Here is a 13,374-nt window from a genome sequence, read left to right as displayed (position 1 = left end):
TCCCAGAGGTGGAGTTCTATGGCATTTAAATCAGGGGATTCGGATTCAGGAGGCCTGGGTTCTCTGCCATCAGTTTGCTGTGTGACTTGAGTAAGTCACTTCATCAGTCCTTGCCCATGTTTCCCTATCTGTAAAATGAGGATAATGAGACCTTGCCTATATTTGCAAAATTCTTTGAGATCTTTGGATGAAAGATGCTGTGTAAAAGTAAAGGCCACACTAAAGGGTGCTGTTATGAATGTGTTTGCTAAGGGTAAAATTCGCCCCTCTACGTTTTTTTAAATCCCACTTAAGCCCTGTTTTGAGGATGTAAGTGGTGCATGGGGGCGTTGTACTGGCCCTCTGCTCAGGGGTGAATTTCACCCTAGATACATTCATATTCTGGCCGCAACATGTCACTAGTGCTGTTTAGTCACTTGGACACTGCAGTGATTGGCCTGGCATTAAACTTAAATGAATGGATTGATTACAGCAGTATGCTGATTGTCCCTACAAGTCTGATCTTAACAGGAGACACCTCCTGCCACCTCCAGCAGATCAAGTCCCTGACTTAAGCAAATAGTTTTAAAGTATCCCTGTGTAATTTCTTGCAGGTTTGCTTAACCTTTAAACTCTCTCTTCTACTGAAATTCAGCATGGTCCAGCAGTTAGGGCACTGAATTGGAATTCAGGGGACCATCTGACACTGTATGAACTTAGGTAAGTCACGCCACCTGTCTGCCTCAGTTTCCCCACCCACCTTCATCTTGTCTACTTAGTACCTGCTCTGAAGAGCTTACAGTCTGTCTCTTATTAGGTGTATGTACAGAACCATGCACGACTGGCCACAATCTTAGCTGGACAATCTAGGTGCTACTGTCATGCTAATAATAATATTGATTTGGCTGATTATTTTTAGCTGCTCCTTCGATTGCTTACTTGAGTGAGAGCTCACCAGGGGTCAGGAATTACTCTCCAATTTTCTTACAGCAGGAATTTTTTTTAAAGCCCTTCATAAGCGGTGTCCTCCAAACATGGTTATAATAAGCAAGCCATAAAAATGTGTGATGTTGCCAGGCTGGTGGAAATGTGTAATTAAGGACATGTCCAATTGTGATGTATGAACGGAAAGGGTACACATCCTGCACGATAAATTACTCAAATTCAACGCTTAAAGACATATGGAGAGATAATGTTTGTGTTTTTGTTTATTTACATATATATTGGTAGTGATCAACAATGTAAATCAAACAGTCCCTGTCTATGCTGTATTCTGTTAATTCAGAGATCAAAAGGACATCTTAACATATAAATGAACTGTAAACATAGGATATGCTGTATTCATCTCCCTTTGAAATGTATAGCAAATCATCTGCGAATGGTGGAAAAACAGGCAATTGCCTTATGTTAATCTATGTGAATAATTACCTGCTACGCTTAGGAAATGGGTCCATTCAAAGTTCCAATGCGTGCCTATTGTTTGCCAAAGGACTCCGATCTGTTACAAGAGGGCCTGAAACTGTGTAAACAATGGCTTGGGTCCTGATCCTGTGATCTCAGATCTGCTTGAGGCTTCATGTAGGGGAAGTCTAAGCCACAAGGACTGAGATCCTGGACTGGACCGCCCTGAATATAAACATTGGACTATAACCTATGAACTATTTTGGGAAGAACTCTTTGCATCTACAAAACTCTCCATCTCTGCTATAAATCTGAATCTCAAGATTGTGCTCAAGTCTGTATGTATACTGATCTTTTACCCAGTACTCTCTCTCTTTTCTTTTTTAATAAAGTTTAGTTTAGTTAATAAGAATTGGCTGTAAGCGTATATTTGGGCAAGATCTGGAATATTCATTAACCTGGAAGGTAATGTGTCCGATCCTTTGGGATTGGTAGAACTTTTTTATATGATGAACAAGATTTTCAGTAATCCTCATCATATTTGACTTGGGTGTCTGGGTGGAGGCCTGAGGCTGGGTTACTTTAAGGGGACTGTGTTGATGGCTTTTGGGTAACCAGTAAGGTATTATATAAGCTGTTTTGTGCTGGTTTGGTAAATCTAAGTATTGGAATATCCACCAGCTTTGGGGATTGTCTGCCCCATTCTTTGCAGTTCACCCTAATCGAGGTTGGCTCCCCTGGGACTCCGGTCACACCAATATAGATTATAAAAATATGTACGTCCTATGAATTTAGTGCTGCTGAAAGATTGACACAGCCCTGGGGACTGATTTTCCTCCACAGAACAGGTTACAGCAGAGACATCTGTAGTGCAAGTTTCTCCACACTGCCTGGCTGCTGTGCCTCGACCCTGACCTGAAATGACCTACAGTGAGCAGATCACTCTGGCCGTTCTGAGAGTGCCAATGGGATGGCGTCACTAGTGCCTGTTGCCAGGGTCCTTTTTCTAGGTGATGTAGGCACCTGTCCACTGAGATTCACTGAACTCAGTAACACACAGTGTGCTCAGAGCGGTACGAGACAGACAAGGAGGCATAGTTTGTGCCCTCGGGATCTAACGGGCTACATACAGAGGCATTCTGGGTTTTGCATGGCTATGCTCACAGCAATCAAATCCCATGTTTTAAGAGCTACGTTGGTTTCGAATTAGTTGCCCAAAACGGCATTTTAAAAACAAAGTGGGTTTTATTTATTCCTATAAACTCAAATACCCTGACAGATTACTCTGATGTATTTTCTAAAAACTTGGCATGTGGATTGATACTGTAGATGCCAAGTGACTGCCCAGGGCAAATTGGTCTGACACACGTATCGCCTGGAAAAACATATTCATAGAATGAGAAAGCTGGCAGACTCCTAATGGCATGCACAGGGCTGATGAGCCTGACAAGAACAACTGTCCTCCACATACCTGGGGCCTCTCGTGGTTGGCTCTAGCAGGTAACAGCCACACAACCCAAGCGGTAAGTGTTTACGTGCAGCACGTTGGCTGATTAAGTGGAATGGGTGGTAACATGGCATGGGGGCAGGCTCCATATAGAGAGAACCAGTCTGCTCAGGTCAGGTTTTCAGTACGTCATTGTATGTTTTTTCCCCGTGTCCCATTTGGAGCCCTGAAAATCCTTTCTGATGTTCTTGCTTTTAATGCCCTTTTCTTCCCAAAATAAACCAGATGTACCATGATCCACCCAGCACCGGCCTAAGAGACCCATGGGAGCCCATCCATGCTTCCCCAATTGTCCCATAATGTGAGGCTCCCTTTCCTTCCAATGCCTGATTGTGTTGCCTCCTCCAGTGCGCTCAGACCCTGCCTGTTTAGGACCCCAGGCTCTCCAGTTTGGCAATGCAGAGCCATTAGCAGCTAACTGAACCCACTGGATTTTTCCACTCCAAATCTAGTGGTTGGGTTTACAGAGATATGGACTCAACCCCAAACCCTGGATCCAAGCACCACCAGACTTCATGGGGGTGGCTTATGCAAACCCATGCCCAAGGTCAGAAGTTTGCACCTGCCCCCTGACTTCATAACAGAGTGAACCAAGCCGCCCCTGTTTACTTTGGACTGTTTGGAAACTGACACAATTTAGTGGTGTGAGCCCATCTCTTGATTTAACATTCCCTGGTAGCGGGGGTTGTTCTGGATTGGTTTTTCTTTTTTGTGTTGCGGGGGGCAGGTTGTTCTTGCTTTGTTTCAGTTTGCATCTGTAACTCATCAAGTGCTTCCGCACAGAGGAGGTAGCCTGTAGTTTTCCACGTACAATCTCTCTGCCTCCACTCTGCTCTCCTGCGTGGACAGGTTTGTTCTGTGCTAAAACAGCAGGGCAGGCAAAACCACAAGTAAATCAGACTGTGGGGTTTTTTTTCCACTTTTAATAACAGTTTACTATTCTGTAAGTGCATATAAAGCACATGTCCCGTTCATCTAGCCAAGGAGCTTGATAGTCCATCAGCAAGAACGACTATAGGTCTAGGGAGACTGATTTATACAAGCGAGAATACACGTGCCAGGAGCTGGCAACAACTTGCTCTTTTTTTTTTTAAGCAACTTGGCAAACCCTCTTCTCCTCCTTCATCCAAACTTTTGCCTTTTATAGTCGTTGAATAATGCTTTTTATTTCTGAAAAAGATGTATATAGTAACATTTTTCATCAGCCATTTTTCTTCCTTTTCTGAACTATATGTGGTATGGAGAACCCTAGCTACACAACAGGCAGTTGTTGATTGCACCCCCACCTGCATAAATAGCCGTATGTACTGTAACTTGCACACAGTGCATGGAATGCACACCCTCTGACATGGACTCATGCACTCTTTCTTGCATGGGCTTAGACATGTGCACATCCACACACACATGAACTCGCCACGCACAACACTCATGCAACAACTTACACCCATTCTCATGCTCACATGTGTGAGCATACACAAACGTACATTTGTATGTGTGTGCGTGCACACATACATACAGGTATATTAACTCATCCACACATTCATGCATGGACTCATGGAGATTAGTACACACCCCCCGATCCCTGCATACTGGTACCTGCACAGCCTCAGCCGTGGTCTCATCCACGTTTGAACTTTTCTTGCCCACTTGGACTTACACGTTTGCAATTTCTCACACACGCAGGGACACATTCAGATGTGGACACACACACACATCCTCAGACACACATTCTTAGACACACACTGTCTCACACAAGCATATAGATTTATGATTTGTTGTAAGTGGAAAACAGCTGGGTCAGGTTAATCAAATACACCAGAAGATTTAAGGCAAAATATTGAAAAGCAGTGTCTGGGAGTGGGGAAAAATTCTTAAAAGTGCGATGGTTTCATGGCTCTGTGCCAGTGCAAGAAGATGTGTGTCTGGCCATGATAAACGTCAGTACTAGGCCTGTTTCACCCCAGGAGTGCTCTCAGATGTCGTGGGGGGGGAGCAGAGGGCCGGCAAAATCCATGTTGGGTTTGGCCCCACGCACCAGGGACGTCATTTTGAAGCACTGGTGTTTCAGAGCAGGACGCTGAGTTGCATAGCATGGGCAGGGCCGGCTCTAGGATTTTTGCCGCCCCAAGCAGAAACAATTTTGCCCCCCCCCCCCCGTTTTTTTCTTACCCCACCCCCGGCCCCACCTCAGCTCCGCCTCTTCCCCAAATCCCCAGCCCTGCCTCCTCCCCCCAGGCTCTCAAGCCTAGGAGGGAGGGGGAGAAGCGGCGCATGCACCGCGGCCACTCGGAGTCTCCCCCTCCCTCCCAGGCTCTCAAACCTGGGAGGGAGGGTGAGCAGCAGTGCACGAATCAGCTGTTTCGCGCGCCACGGCCGCTCGGGATCTCCCCCTCCCTACCAGGTTTGAAAGCCTGGGAGGGCGAGCAGCGGTGCGCGAGCGGCAGCAGCGGAGGTGAGCTATGGCGGCCGGGGCACATTTTTAGGGGCGGCATTCTGGTGCTGGCCATGCCGCCCCTAAAAATGTGCCGCCCCAAGCACCAACTTGTTTTGCTGGTGCCTAGAACCGGCCCTGAGCATGGGAACTGCAGCAAAGGGGATTACAGTTAAACCCCAGTTCATGTCACAGTTAATAAAAACACTGCTTCCCTGTCATGTGTTTTCTGTCTGTCCCTTCCCATTCTTGCCAATGACTAAGATGTGTGTTTGCTACCACGACAGTAAGTGTTACTAAGTGACACAAGCAGCTGAGTCTCCTGTGTGGTACAGCTGAATACCAAATACCGCAAAGCTGGATGGGTCAAGGGGATAGAACTTTTGACCCTGAGGTCACTGGTTCACAGCCAGACCAGACTGGGAGTGACTGTGACCAACTGATGGTGGTTCTGTAGCCTACATGGAATGAGTTGGTGGATTCTCAGTCCAGTTGCTGGGCATCCACCTTGTGAGAATCATCCCTTCAGCTGTCTCTAATTCACCTCCTTCTTGGCAGCCTCTGCAGAGAGCCCAATGAGTTGAATGGCCACAGAGCCTGGACTCCCATCATTCCCCTAGTTTGGGTCCCTCCGGTTCAGGGTAACAGCACGTTGGCAGGGACAGAACGGGGTGGATGCTTGCATTACCGTTGCCCTGGCTATACCTGTTCGCTGGCTAAACGGAGTGCCTAATTCTGCAGGGCTGTCAATTCAGCGTGTGCCGTAAGGGCTACAAAGGGTTGGAAATAATCAACTGCAGAGGAAATAATTTCATCTCCGGATTCTGCTGGCTGACGACGTGCACAATTTATGATGCCCCCGGAAGCTTAGGCTGGGATTATTTCTATGCGACGCCCACAGCTGCTGCTTGGCAGCGCCGTGACTGTGTTAGAAATGACTGAACTACATCAATCATAGTGGAGTTGACCTATAAATGTCCATGAGCCTGAGTGCTGGGTTTCAGTTTAGCTGAGTGCAGATGGGAGCCATTCCTTTCCCTGCACCTCCTTCTCCTTCTGTCCATAGGTAGGGCTGCCTGGGTGGAACTGCCTCCTCCTCGACCCCGTGATTCCTCTGTTCCCATCTGGAAGATGGGACGTGCTGCTTTGCAGTGACTTCTCTTCTCCCGTCCCCAGACAAGACCTGCATCTCCTCGTCTTTCAGGCCCTGATTGATATAGCCCATGTCCTCGTGTGGGACACATGGCTAGGAAGAAAGGCAGGTCTAGTGGGAGGGCACTGGGCTGGGCCTCAAGAGATCTAGGATCAATTTGTCCTTGGACAAGTCAGTTAATCTACCCCATGCCTCAGTTCCCCATAGCACTTCCCTGCCTCTCGGCGGTGTAGTGGGGATAAATCCAATCATGATTGTGGGCTGCTCAGACTCTCTGGTGATGGAAGCCAGGTAAGTACCTGCGTAGATTGGGAGGTGTGTTGTGCTCCCCTCCGCTGATTGGCTGGCATAGAACCCAGGGGTTCTCTACCTGACTCTGCCATTGACTACCTGTATGATAGAGAGCAAGTTGTGTAACCGTACTCAGCCTTGTTTCCCCAGCTTACTACATAAGCACCTTTGTGGAAGCACTTGGCGATCGTCGGATGAAAGGGACAGTGTAATTGCAGACTGTTCTATGCATTACATGGAGAGATCATCAATGCGCCTGCTTGTTAAAGAACCTGTAACAAAAGCTCATTTCTGACCAGCGCTGTTTTGTCTGAGTGTCCACGTTCTGTTTCTTTGTAGGTAGATGAGCCTTGGCAGGTATAGAGTATGTGCTGAACACACGGGCTACAGAGATGAGAACCAGCTGCTCCTTCCAGATGTTTCATCCCTCTTTTCTGTTTGTTACACTTCAGGATAGGAACCTCTTCAGCTGTGCGAAACACTCACTGTTCTAGAATCTCTGGGGGTGGAGGGGAGGGATTAGTCTTGTGTGACGTCAGCAAGAAATGGAAGCAGAAACAAAGTTTCCCATTTTTTTGGGACATGCTTGGAGGGACTTGGAGCTCTGGCTCTTCTCCATTGTTCATGTGTTTGCCTGCTGCCAGACAAGAGAGGCCAGAAAGGAGAGCTGCGAATTACAACTGAAAACACTAATGCTCTTTCCATGCTCATATTGTCCTGGCAGCAGTCATGGTGGGCAAATGGAACTGGATACAATAGAATCCTCCTGGCTCAATCCTTGCTCAGAACTTAGACCCAGTTCAGATCTCCTTTAGATGTTGTCTGCAGGAGCCTCCCAAGTGAGCTTAACGCCCTTTGTCCAGCCTCATTTCACCATGCTTAAGCACAGTGATTAAAGTCAGCTCTGAGGTCTGCGTAAATAAGGCAATGGGCAATAATAGGAGATGTTTACTCTGCATCACAGGGGGTGGCTGCAGTTTGTGTTGATGTACCCAAGCTGGCTGACTCGGGTACCGGACGAAGTGAAGCCATGACAGCATGTGAGTTAGCACAAACTGTTCAAGTCCACTCAGGACCCCGGGTAATTACTTGCATGCTGCTGTAGCTTCACTTCTCCAATCCCCGTGCTGGCTCGATTAAAGCTAGCTTGGGTAGGTCTATAGAAGCTGCAGTCCCATCTCATGATTGCAGTGGACACATACCCTTGGAGACTTGCACAAATGTGGGGTAATTTCCCCCTGTTGTTTTAATTTGGCGGGGAGTGAGGGGAATGACTTCTGAGCTCTGGCTGGGGCTGGCGTGATATGGAGAGTCTGTTTTCAACCACTCTCGCAGGGACCAGGAAGCACCAGAAACCTGCCTGGGGAGAGACAGTTCTTGTGAGTTTGCCAGCCCAGTTTTGCAGACTCGAGCTTCGGATAAGCAACTTGTGTGAACCAACTTTGGATGGTCTGGGCGGCTCACCTGACACTTGGTAGGCTCCTTCTGTGAGAATTGTGTCATGGTGCGGGGGAGGGGAAAATATTTTCACCATGCAGGAGTTTTTCATTCTAGTTGCTGGAGCTGGGGGTCCCAATGGATGTGAATAGAAATATTTTTCCAGACTTCAGCAGTGTGGTATCCGGGACTGTGGTTTGTCCCCTTGGAATAACTCACGCTATTAATGCTTTTCTACTGTGGATCACAAAGCTCTCTAATGAAGTGGATAAGCATCGCTAACTCTGCCCCAGAGCGGATGGAACACTGAGTCTCAGAGATTGACACGGCTTGCCCCACCCGCAAGCAAGTTGATGGCAAAGCTGGGGTCTCCTGAGTGCCGGTCCTGTGCTCTATCTCCTGGGCCTGGCCATATCTGTCACACAGATAAGGGCCACAAGCAAAGTTCTGAGTCAGAGCTGAGCCTGAACAATTGCTATAGCTTGGAGGCGATTGTAGGTCTATGGTTTCACATCAGAGCCGGACATTTCAAAAACCCTTTGGTAGCTGAAATAGACCCAGCTTCAGGTGCAAAGAGCCTTGTTTTTTTCTGTGTGGATTAAACCACGCATAGTACAGAACAGCGAAACTGGTGGAAGACCCCCAAAGAGAACTGGCGCTGGGATCTGTCCCTCCCACGCGCTCGGCTCGAGAGGAATAACATGTAGCTGCCAAATTTCCCCGTTAAAATGTTGAGTTCCCTCTCCCCGCACCAACCAAATAAAGCTTGATTGAAACGAGCCGTTTTCATCTTCAGTGCTGCGATGTTTTGTTCCTTACTGTGAGTCAATGATTTTTCCAGTCCCTCCCCCACGATAAACAAGTGCAGGCTGAGTGTGGCCCAAAGGAAAATATGATTCCCTGCCACATGCCTCCCCAGTACCAATAATAACCATATGGCCGCTCCCAGACCCCCTCTTTCCAACCAGCAGAAGCGCAAGCAAGAATTAGCACTGGCACGTACATAACAGGGGCTTAACCCAGCGTTGCCTGCACTGGGCTGTGCGCGCCCACTTAACACAATCCCATCCTGCCACAATCACAGAGCCTTGTGCTGTGGTCCTGGTAGCTCTCCCAAGCAAAGCAGGGTTGGGTTGAGGGGGTGCTTGAATGGGAGATCTATGAAAAAGGAGCAGTGGTGCTGAGGTGGCTCTGAGATGCTTTTTTATCGCATGCTAGGGCAACCTATGCAATTCTGTATGCCTGCAGTGAGTAATTTATTGATGAGCATGTATACAGGGGATTTTTAGGACTAACTTCTCCCACAAGCCCTAGAGCAGTGATTTTCAACCTGTGGTCCACAGACCCCTGGGGGGGTCTTCAAACTATGTCTTAGATTTCCAAAGGGTCTGCACCTCCATTCACAATTTTTTAGGGGTCCACAAATGAAAAAAGGTTGAAAACCACTAACCTATAAGGACAGTCAAGGATATGCAGCATTACTCCAGCCAGAAAGCCAAAAGGCAAAGAATCTGTCAGTCGAGCCCTGTATCTAAAGTCCCCGTCTGCCCACATTTTGCAAGTGCTCGCAGGCCACCCATTGCAGCCCCTTTCAGTTAACAGTAGTTACACTTTGCCCTCCTATAGAACTTTCTGTTACTCCCTGTAGTTCAGGCATTTCTATAATAGGCCTTAACCCTAGTCAGTGAGTCCAAAATTGTTTCAAAAACACTAAGGAATTAGGCTGGGATGTCAAAGGAAGCTCAGGAAGTTAGATGCCCAAGTTCCGTAGAAATTCAGGGGGGATTTTCAAAAGTGCCTAAGGGAGTTAGGTGTCCGTTTGCCATGGACTCCCACCTGGGACTTGTGCTCCTAAAATCCCTTAAGTGCTTTTCAAAATCTTCCCCTCAGTGGATTTTTCAATAGTGCCTACGTGACACAGGCGCACAAGTCGCCCTGAAAGTCAATGGGGGTTGTGCTCCTAAATCACCTTTAACTCTCACTGAATTTTAATGGATCTTGGGAGCAAATTCCCATAGTTCCCTTTGGACGATCCCAGCTTTGAGTCCCTCGCCGTACCACCGTAGGTCAGCATTAGCCCAGCTTTTCAAAATGTTTCAGCTTTCAAAAATGTTTTTATGGACTTGTAAATACTATAAAAACTTTGTTTCTTTCTCCTTACAGGAGAAGGCTGGCAAGTAGCCTTTGGGCCTGGAGTGACAAGTTTTTTAGTAGAGAGGCTGTTTTATCTCCGTTTTGCAGACGGGGAAACTGAGACAGATTAATGACTCGCCTGTGTCAGTTGCCTTCTTCCCCCTCTCTCTCGCCATGCTTAGGTACATATCTGGACCCCCATTACTGAGCCCCTCACACTCTTTAACAGTACACCTGTGATTTTGGGCAGAGCTATTATCCCCATTTTACAGATGGGGAACTGAGGTCCAGCGCTGCTAAGTGACTTGCCCAAGGTCCCAGAGGAGGTTTGTGGTGGAGCAGAGCAATGAATCCAGCTCTCCAAAGTCCTGGGCTGGTGCCCTTACCACTGGGCCATCCTGCCTCTCTTCTAGCCCTGTGCTTTGCTTGCCCTAGGTGCGATTTCTACCTGGATGGCATCCCTTTTCAATTTTTGATACCACAGAGTCTCTGAAGCACTCTACCTAGATTTGACCTCTCAGTATTTTGATTGGCTGGCCATTTTTCCTCAATTTGGGGTTATCGAGGCAACAGGAAGAGAGAATTTTTGTAAGCATTAAAATATTAGCAGGGTGACGTTTATTAAAAACCGAAGAGAAAAAATAGCTAGTGGGAGCTTTACTCAGACATCGGTCCGTCGGCAGAGGCCTGTTTGTGTTTTAGAATCCTTGTCCTCTCCCTAGATGAAAGCCCTGCAGAAGGATTTTGTTTTTCAGACAGAAGGCAAGCCAAGTTGGTGATTTCATCCCAAGGCAGGCTGTGTCAAGCTGGTCCTATTCAAGCACACAGGAAATCAACCTTGGAGCTCGTTCAGAAAAGAAGAGGGAGGGAGCGGGATTCTTAAACTGAACTCCAGGCAAGCAGGAAAGATGCCTTCTGTCATCAGGGTGCTCCAGGGGATGGTTCCTCACCCTTTGAAGGATTAGCTGGCAACATTTCAAATAGCATTTCTTAATCCCCAGCTATTCCAAAGAGCAATTTGATCTCTGTCCTTCTGGAGCTGTGTGAGGGGCATGCACTGCATCACTCTGATAAGGGGTCAGGTGGCGATCACAGGCCCAGGCAGATTTTTCCCAAGCTGCTGTAAATCCAGTGCATTTTTTTCTGGTTATAACAATTGTTACCTAATTAAAACAGATGCTTTGTGGGCTTTAATGGGGCTTAGTGAAGAGAGAGAGAGAGCAAGCTATGGGCAAAGGAGAGGAATGGGGAGGCTAGTTGGCAGCTGTAGAAATGAGATGGAGGAGTGATTTAATTTCCAGCAAAATAGTTCTGTATGATCTGTGTGAACATTCTTCACTGACGTACTTCAAGAGCAGCTCGAGCATGGACTGCAACCATACAGGCTACAGAGAATGGATGGTCCAGAGGTTAGAGCACTTGAGGAGGACTCAGGAGATCTTAATTCTTTTCCTGGCTTTGTCACGGACATTTTCCATGACTCTGGGCCAATCGCTGAATCTCTCTGTGCTTCTGCTCTTAAGCTGTAAAATGAGGTTAATATTCCTTCCTCGCAGGGGTGTTGTGAGAAAACATTTTGCTAACGTTGGTGAAGTTCCTGGACGTTTAGTGATGGGGGCCATAAGTCTCTAGATACCTTTATTGCATTGCTGCCCCTGCCCCGGAGAGGCCACCTATAGCGATGAGAAGTGAGTTAAATTTCCATGGACCATTCTGTTGCCGATCTCTATCTCTCTGCAGCAACAGCCAATTAATATTGGTTGTAATGTGGGCATCAACAACCGGATTGGGAACCTCCTTTCTGTTAGACCACCAGACGCTCCACAGCTGACTGTCAGCCACAGTGGTCCTGACCAAGATTTGAAGGGGCAACTAGGAAGTCACAGGTTCCATCGCTCAACCCCTATCCCAGGGACGTACCCAAGTCCCATCACAGAATGAAGCAGAATGGGCAGACTTTGGGTTACTTTCTGATTTCTCCCATTGAGCCCCATTGCCGGTTGCAGTCTGATGGGCACTGTTCATGGAACACAGAGCTACTTACCTCTAGATCATTGTTTTGCTAAGTTGGCTAGCAACCAAAGGTAACCATAATTGAAGAGTGATGTGGTGCCTTATGAAAAATGAGTTGGGGGTGGGGGGGCTCAGATTCGTTCCCAGTGGGCAGGTCTCCAGATCACAAGTCACAGTGGCAGTCTTGGCAGAGAGGCCAAGCACAGAACTTGCCTCTCTCATCATGTAGGTGCAGAATGAAGAACATTGGCTGGATGTAAGAACAATATGACAATGGACCTAACTGCATTGGGGAGTCATGGAAGTTCCTTCCCTGGAGGTTTTCAACAGGAGGCTGAATACCCATCTGTCTTGGATGGTTTAGAGACTACAAATCCTGCATCTTCCCAGAGGGGTAGACTAGCTGACCCTTGCAGTCCCTTCCAACACTGTGGTTCTTTGATTCTACGGCATATTGCCTAGCCACTGCCCATTTGCCAATAGACAGAGCACATCTAACCCCAGGGCTGTGAACTGGACATCTGCCTGGGCTTTGTAGCCTCACACTATTCAAGGGGGCAGGAATTCTGTTGTTGTGAGCTCCACTCACCATCCAGGGATCAATTTAAAAAGGCTGTGCCTACCACCCCAGGATTTATATAGGCTGACACCTACCACCAGGGCTAACTTCACTTGAAGTATGTGTGTGAAGTCAGTGGATGTAATGGAGCATGAGACCCAGAATGTGCTACGGTGCACGGATCCCTGCCACCGTATGAGCTTGCTGACCCACAGAAGTTGTATTGGTTTAACTAAAATTGGTTCAAAACAGATTTAAGTTAAACCAGTGTGCATGCTTGTGTGGACGCACACAAATCAGTTTAAAACGGGCTATATAGGTTTAGCTTTCACCTTTAAATTTATCACTGCAAGCTAAACCTCTGTGAGCCAGACTGAAATTGATGTATGTGTCTGCCCACAGGGTTTTTGTACCAGTTTAGCTGAATCAGTTTAAAAATCACATCTTTAGTTACTTATTCAGTGTTGTGT

Source organism: Malaclemys terrapin, chromosome 15 (assembly GCF_027887155.1).
Source record: "Malaclemys terrapin pileata isolate rMalTer1 chromosome 15, rMalTer1.hap1, whole genome shotgun sequence".
Taxonomy (NCBI): domain Eukaryota; kingdom Metazoa; phylum Chordata; order Testudines; family Emydidae; genus Malaclemys; species Malaclemys terrapin.
Note: the sequence above shows the minus strand (reverse complement) of the source record.